At 37.2% G+C, this 8,557-nt stretch overlaps 1 pseudogene; it reads right to left on the bottom strand.

Moving 5' to 3' along the window:
- Positions 1-2,772: 2,772 nt before the first annotated feature.
- Positions 2,773-6,580, bottom strand: LOC149576095 (UDP-glycosyltransferase 75C1-like; annotated as a pseudogene).
- Between the last annotated feature and the right edge of the window lie 1,977 nt (positions 6,581-8,557).

Genomic DNA, 8,557 nt, shown 5'->3' with positions numbered 1-8,557 from the left:
TTTAATACGTAGGAATGTATTTATTATATTTGGTGTTTTATTTCAAAGTCTTTTGGAGGTAAAATATTTTTAAAAACAATTTGTAGGAATATATTTGTTATATTTGGTGTTTTATTTCAAGGTCTTTTGGAGGTAATATATTTTTAAAAACAAGTTGTGGAAATTAGACTCAAAATGGAAAAATAGAAAGATCATGGTCCAAACTCTTATTCATAATTATAGGATGTTAAAGATTTAATTTAGAGTTAAGTGTTCTAATAGAGGTAAAATGTCATAGTTCTTAAGATATGTAAATTAACAATTGCATCTAGGTATGCAATGTGATGTTAAATAAGTATGGAAGGTTAACTAGTATGAAATTTAATAAATGATGTTATTAAATATATTTTATAAAAAATAATATTTATATATATTTAAGAAATATAGTTTTAACTATTAGTATAAATTAATAATTCTTTTAGTTATGAATATTGGAATAAACAATTGATAATCTAAATAAGTAATAGAAATAGAAGAGAATTAAATTAAGCATAAAATTATCAATCCATCCATTTATTGATATACCTCTTAGAGGAAAACTAGATTAGTTTACAATATTGATGCAAGAGTCCAAAATGATGAATAAAATCTCTTGGGTCATTTAACAAAGCATCTAGTATCTAGGAACATGCAAAGTGAAACTACAATTAATATGAGAAAGAGGTCTAAGGGTCATGAATGAGTTATGGAGAATAAAATAAACCTAATCCATTAATTAAAAAAATCTTAGAAAAGTTGAAGAGAGAAAGTAAGAATGACTAATTATTAGTGACTAATTATCAAGTCACTTATTTAGTCACTTATATTTCAATGCCTAATTATTACTGAATAATTATCTAGTCATTTACTTAGTCATTTACTTTGTAGTGTATTTAGACATTTTTATTTGGTTGATCTTGTGATTTCACCTGGTGACTGAATTAGTCACTTATTTAGTCACCTATGCCTGTAAATTGCAAAGAAATAATAAAGTTTGAATAGTTTTACTTACGTTCTAAATATTTTAGTGGCATGACTAAAGTTTTTAGTCACATAGTCACATATTTTCCAAAATGTACTAGTGGATCAGCTTTAAGTTTTTCACTCACCTACAAAAGTTCACCGAAAAAATCAACAAATTTTGACATACATATTAGAAGTTATATGTGTCTGAAATTAGCCTAAGTGGCTATTGGATCGTCTCCTCGACATATATAAACTTTTAAAAAATATATTTCAAATTAATTATATTTAATTCATTCATTCATTTATTGCCCTATTTTTATTTAATTGAGCAAAGAAAAATACCTTTTATCTGAAGTACTAATATTTCTCAAAAGTAATTTTGTGTGAAGTAAATAAAAAAAGATGGGATGATTTTATGGTACAAAAAGTCGGACAACCTACCAAGATACTTTATAAGGGCTTGGATGGGGTATCTTCTTCAAACCAATCTTATCTATCATTACATTAGAAACTAAGTTCTCTCTAGAACCAGAATCAACAATAACTTTGCAAATCTTACCATGTACCTTGCAGTGAGTTCTAAATAGACTCTTCCTTTGTAGGGGCTCCTTGGGAGTTGGCACCTTCAAGAGTGTCCTATTAAATGAGTTATTATTTGAGTGCTCTCCAGTGGTGACTATGGTAACCCCTGGAGAGGTTGTTTTCTCTTTGTCTTTTGGCTCCATAGTCAAGCTCTGTTTGCATTTAGCATTGGTATGTCCTCTAGTCTTGCACTATTGAAAATACATGGTTGCATTCTCATAGGCTAGTATGAGGAACACTACAAGATTTGGCATCAACTGAGATCATTGTGCCAATTTCAAATGAAATCAATTCTCCGAAAAATTAGAGAGGTAATTGTAAACCTCAATATCATGGTCTTGTAGCATCTAACAGCTCACCAATAGCCCTCACAAGCTCTGAGTTATGACCCTCAAAAGATTCTTTCTAAAACACGCTTAGTTGGCATCCTCATTTAGGTAGTATAGGCCCATCTTCGAGGCCACTGTCACTAGCCTCATCCTTTATCGGTGGGGTTCCTTATTGTTGGCATCCTTGTTTAGGCCAACCATAGGCCTAGAACAAAACCTTCATGTGTGTCATGAAGGTTACCCCACTTCGAGGATACTGTCGACATCCTCATCCTTGTTTAGAAGTTGTGATGAATGGAGATGCATTAGGTGCTTTGTTGTTGATTCGTCCCAGAGTTATCATGGTACATGACATGTGTTTATGATATATGTGCAAGATAGGGGAGATTGGATATTTTGAATTTAGAAGTGCCTATGACAACCTGTGTGAAAATGGGGTACTGAAAGAGGCAAATAAGATTGTTTCCGAGAAAGGGCTTACCCGCGCCCTAGTTTTTCCCAAGGTTTTCAAGGTTGAGTGGATAAAGGTTGTGTTAAGCATGGTACACAATATGAAAATGTGTCTGGAGAATGGGCCACTTCAAAACGACTTTTTAATACGGTAGAGAAATTAAAGTTTCATATCTTTTTGACTTACTCATCGAACACTAAAAACACTAAAATGTGATTGGTAGTTATCAATTAATTGAATTTAATTGTTTCCACCCACTTCTTATCCTAAATTATTTATGCAAAGTAAAAGTAAAACGAGAAAAATGTGCTAACTTTGGATTTTATTGAATGAAAGCTCACTGCTTAAAAGAGAACTTTATTAAAAATTATGAAAGCTCACTACTTAAAAGAGAACTTTGGATTTTATTGAATGAAAGCTCCTGGTGACGACCCATCCACACATGAAAATACTTTCTAATACGATGGAGAAATTCAATCATTATTAGTCCTGCGGGCTTTCGAAATCATGCCAGCTCTCTACATTGACAACGTGTTGTCTACAAACATTCATTGTCTACGACACATCGAAGAAGAATCATCCATATTTGGTTAAGAATCATGTGGCTTTGGAAGCGATCTCCTGAACAAAGGCGTTCAAGTTACCGTATGAAGAACCTCCTTCGCTTGCAGCAGATTTCAGCAATTCCTTCCATTTCAAAGCATTGTTTCTCAACTGCTTTCCCTCTGCACTTCCCAATTCCATGGCCGCTCTGATACACCTCTCCGTCTCTTCCCTTCCCACGACCCCATCATCTCCCCTCCTCATTCTCACCCCCGTCTTCCAAACATCGCTCACGAACTTTGAGTTAGTCGGCTGGTCCGTCCAAACGCCCAATGTGACCATCGGGATCCCCAAGCTCAGAGCATCCAGAGTCGAATTCCACCCGCAGTGGCTCATAAATGCCCCCACCGACGGATGGGACAGCACCTCCAGTTGAGCACACCAATCCACCACCAACCCCCTCTCCTTCGTTTCCTCCATGAATCCCTCGGGCAAAACCTCCCCAATGTGACCGTGTCCTGGAGGAGCCCTGATCACCCAAACGAAATTCTTCCCACTCTGCAGAATGCCCAAAGCGAGCTCTTTGATCTGCTCTTCGCTTAGGACCAAGATGCTGCCGAACGAAATGTATAACACCGACATGGCATCTTTCTCGTTCAGCCATTCCATGCTGTCCGCCGCCTTCCATGGATTCCCACCCACTTGTCTGTCCTCCGAATCGGGATCCTGCAAGAAAGCCCGTGGAATGGAGGCCCGATTGGGAGGAAAGGGAGGGAGTTTGATTTAAGGGAATCGATGATTTTGTTGAAATAAATTAATTATCTCACAGGGAGAGAATGCTCTGCGAGCTGTTTGAAGCATAGATTAAGAAGGTTTAAATGGTTCAATGAAGTGCTGAGATTGCTAGAGATTGTTGATAAATAGCAGAAACTATTAATGCGTGGAGCAGAGAGCAGAGAGGCAAAAGAGTGTTGAAGTGTGGAGTTGTGAAATGCTGCTGTTATTTGAGGAAGTTTTTGTGATCGTGACTGAGGACTGTTGTATCCTGTTTTGCAGAGTGAGCTAAATGTCACAGTAATATGCATGCTGTTTATCAAATCAGCAAATGAAGAATGGTGATTTGAATGGTGATCTTTAAGTCAAGTAGTGATGAATGTTGCAGTGAGCATAATACAATTATACTGGTGTGAAAAGTGGTGTAAGCTGAAGTACTCTTCAGAGAGGTTGTTGCTAGAGAAGTGCCCAATATAAAGGAGAAGACACGGCAGCTGATTGTTTGTTGAGAAAAGAAATTTCTGTGAAGCAGATTGACAAAGATGAAATTGTTGTGTGGTTTATGAAAGAAGTTGTTTCTGAAGAAAGAAGAAAATTTGCAGTAAGTTAAAGATCTTGCATGCTAAGTTCACTAGTAGTCACTAGAAGAAGTTCATATTGCTATTGAGATCAAAGAAGGTCATTTGGCTTGTGATGTGCGCAACACAGACGTCTATTGTGATGTTGAAATGTTTAGGCAAACGTAGAGCATTGTATGAAGATGACAATCAAAGATTAGTAGTTTGTGGAGCAACTTCGTGCAAGCAGAAGAGCCAAAGATTGCATACATATTTCTAATGTGACAAGAAAATATCAAGGGAGTGCTATGAGAAAGAGAGAAGCCATGAAAAGAAAGAAGCTAAAGTTGAAAGTGAAAGCTAATTTTGTTATAATTAATAGTGCTTTATTATGTGTTTTTATTTGAAATATGTGTGGAGTATTATAAATCAGTTGTAGGAGTTAGCATTCATTAGGAAAAGAGATGGCATGCTAGAGTTTGTTGTCATGGTGCAAAGGTCTGTGTGTGTGCTAATTGGATAAAAGTGTTGAGATTGGAAGTGAGAATTTGTCTGTCTAATTATGAAAGATACGATATTCTTGATAGTGGTCATGTAACAGAATTTGGTTGCATTGATATCCCCCAATCAAGTGATGAAAATTGAATTAGTAATGATTGTTAATGGGCTATGTGAATGTATGGGGTGCATTGTCGGTTGTGCCCGATACCCCAAAGTTTTTTGGGTAGACATATTGATGAACCATGTATGTGAAAAGGATTCTTATAGAACTAGCGAGTACAATGGCTAGGCACTCATGTATCTCGGTAGATGGATTTCTTTTTATATGGACTCAATAATCAGTTTGATGCAAGTACAAAAGAGAAAAGCCCAAAGTAGTCATAGTTTCTCTGTAGTGATGATTCGTGGTCATTAGAACCAGTGAATGCTTGGTTTGTAAACCATTTGAATGCAAAGTTTATGGTGATCTTGAAACCATTTGTGTAATGTTTGAGAAGTTTGTGGTGAACTTAAAACCACTTTGATATTGCATCAGTTATGGGTAATCCGTACAAAATCTAGAGTGATTATGATGGGGGAAACAAGAAGGGTGAAAGCATTTGATAATTGATTGTAAATGGGTACCTAATAAGACTTAAGGCCAAGACTCATTGTTTCTAGATTATGGGGGATACTTGAAACCTTTTGATAATTAATTTAGGGGGATGTTGAAATAAATAAATTATCTCAAGCTTGGTCGGCACATACCAAAGAACTCTCCAAAAACACGCATGCAAAATGTGCAGCCGCTTACCACTGTCCATAGCCACCTACAGCCATTCATGTTGACTACACATTAATATATGCAAATCCAGAAACATCTGTACATTTATTATTTGGCTATAAATATAATGAGTTGGGCCTCCGATCAGCAGAGCCCATTTTATGGGTTTCTCCTTTGGTTTCTTTCCTCTGGTTTCTTCTTCTTCTGTGTTCTGTTTTTAATATATTTTCAGATTTCAGGCTCTAGATCATACACCGTATTCGCAATCACCCACGAGACATCCTTCACAACGTCCAATTGCCATAGATAGTAGCTGATGAATCCGCTTGTTCCCAAGCATGACGACGTTAAGTCGGTCGATTGTCACGATCTCAGGCATTTTTCCGCAATCCCCCCCTTTTGCTGGAAAACAAAGCCATCAGTCACAAAATTGGATTTTGGGGATTAAAATATACAATCAGAGAGAAACAAGCTAAAGATACTGAGTTTTAAGTAGTTTGAAAAAAAAACAGAGCGAAGGAGAGAAACAGGGTCGGAATCTGACTGTTTCGAAAGTGGTGATAAATGGAGAAAACAGCAGCGGACTGCGTCCAGAACAAGGCTTGCGGGATGCCCAGTTTATTCGCAATATCTCGAACCCACGGAAGGAACGAATTGTAAATTATAGAGGAGACCGGAGGATGATTGTCCCCCGTGAGGGCATTGAGTCGGCGGATCAGGTGTTCGAGTCCCGAGCCGTCCATGTTGTCCAGCATGTGCTTGAACATTACTGGATTTATGTTCGAGTCCAGAGTGGGATCGTCTTCTGGAAGGCCGTCTGGAATGCATTCAAAGCGTATGTCCAGCTTCAGGCGCTTCAGAGATTCACTGGCCTGAATGACTTTGCGGTGATTGTAGTTGAATGTGACGAAAGTAACCAGCAAATTGCCTGTGGAGGCCAAATTCTTTGAGAACTGGAGCATGGGATTCGTGTGGCCCGTTGCTGGGTATGAAATCACAACTACGTGACCACCCTTCTTCGTATCATTCCCTCCATTACAACTATCCATATTATAATCTTTATCTTTTCTTCGACCAGGAAATAGGTATTCACAGGCAGAAGTCGAATCGGATGAGCTCCTACTCTGTACCAAAGAAGAGATATTTATTGGACCTTCTTGTACTTTCACACGCCGATTTGTGCGCTCAGGAGAATTTTAACCGTCTTTCCATGAATAGAATAGCAACCGTATATGACGAAATGAGACGTGTATTGGGATATTAGTATTATTATTGCATGACGACATGGACGATGAAAGTTTTTGCGTGATGGGCGGCGTAGTTCACTGCAAGAACTCTGGAATCTTATGGTAGACGCATGGTCTTAGGTCAGACAACCCACCTTGGGCTTGGAATGCCGACATTTGCCTTGAAATATCTTTATTTCTTAGGTATTCCACTCGGAGACAAATTTCCCCCATCCCCACACAATGCATCCACGCACCCGATTAAGAGAGACGTTCACTAGTTGCCTTGCCTAACTTTGTCCACCTACGACTTCTAGTTAGTTTCTTAAAACGTTCACTAGTTGCCTTGCCTAACTTTGCTCACCTATGACTTCTAGTTTGCTTCTTAAAACGTTCACTAGTTGCCTTGCCCAACTTTGCTCACTTATGACTTCTAGTTTGTTTCTTAAAATTTACCAATTCTGTAGTGGAATAAAGAGTTTAAAGCTAATCTTTTGACTTTTCCACATTTAACTCATAGATTGTAGGGTGGTCTAAAAGTGTCATTTTAAAATATTCGCTAGAAACCCATTTCGTTCACCCCCCAATAACCACTCACCAAAAAAATAGTACTTTTTGCACAAATGGATTAATCAACAACCAAGAAAGTTAAAAAAAATGATAAACTATTGGTATATGTGCAATCGACTATTAGTAAACATGCTATGATTTTTTAGGGTTTTTTATGAGCGGCAATTGAGGGAGGAGGGGAGGGGAGGGGAGATCTATAATGGCAGACATGGTGGTCATTCGAACATGGTCGACCATAGGGTTGTCTCCTCTAGACACTCTACTAACTAGTGCTTGTACCAGATGGGGTGTAAGGGTGCAACCGATAGTGATGTAGAAGTCTAGATGCTTGTGAACACTCTAATTACATATAAAGGACTAGGGTTCTTTTCACTTGTATAGCTGAGCAAATAGTTCACTTTGTCCGTAAAAGCTTGCTTTACAAAAAAGTGATCGATAAAGTCATTATTATCTTAATGAATTATCTTGAACTTAATTATAGATGGGACTCTACAACTATGAGAGAATTGTAGGAATGAGATGGGGCTCTAACACATTGGACCTTTGTATTGAAATTCATGTCTATCATTTACTTTTAACCTTGAATAAGGCCAGACCAAAATGAACTCTAACTCAAAAGTGACATCTAACTCCTCACCTGTAATGCCCCGCCAAGGGATCCAAAGAATCAACCTAGAATTTCACTAAGTTTGGTAGCATTTTTTTTTTTCTTTTTCATGAAAGTAAATACCACATATAACTTATGCACAATGATGGAAGCAATAGCAATGTCCATAACATACATAATAGATTACATTCTTTAAGATCCCTTAACATTGAATTACATCCAAATTATCTAACATACATGAATCCATCTAGTACAACAACCACATGAAATAATAATGATAAGTCCAATGTTCATACATTATATTTCAAATGCTCGATCATCCACTGTACATGTCACAGGGTATGACAAGCTCAAAAGAATATACATATATGAAATAAGATACATCAAAGTAAAGATAATCACATGATACATCATCATAGAAGACATATACATCCATCATAAAGATCAAACATAATAAACTAAGTGCACGGTTCCTCCCAACCGTTAATAGCATCATTAGACCATCGTGGATCCTAGCCATCCCTCCGTGCATAACATTCCAAATCACCGAAGAGATCATCGGTATTAACATAGTAGGAATGTCACTCCTAACATATACAACATCATATGTAGAAAGTAATCTAACATGCAAATAAAAGCATAAGATAACAACATCTAACATATGCTAATC

Source organism: Cupressus sempervirens, chromosome 1, assembly GCF_028749045.1.
Source record: "Cupressus sempervirens isolate cs-2001-9-10 chromosome 1, ASM2874904v1, whole genome shotgun sequence".
NCBI classification, from domain to species: domain Eukaryota; kingdom Viridiplantae; phylum Streptophyta; class Pinopsida; order Cupressales; family Cupressaceae; genus Cupressus; species Cupressus sempervirens.
Note: the sequence above shows the minus strand (reverse complement) of the source record. Positions and strands in the feature narration are given on the sequence as shown.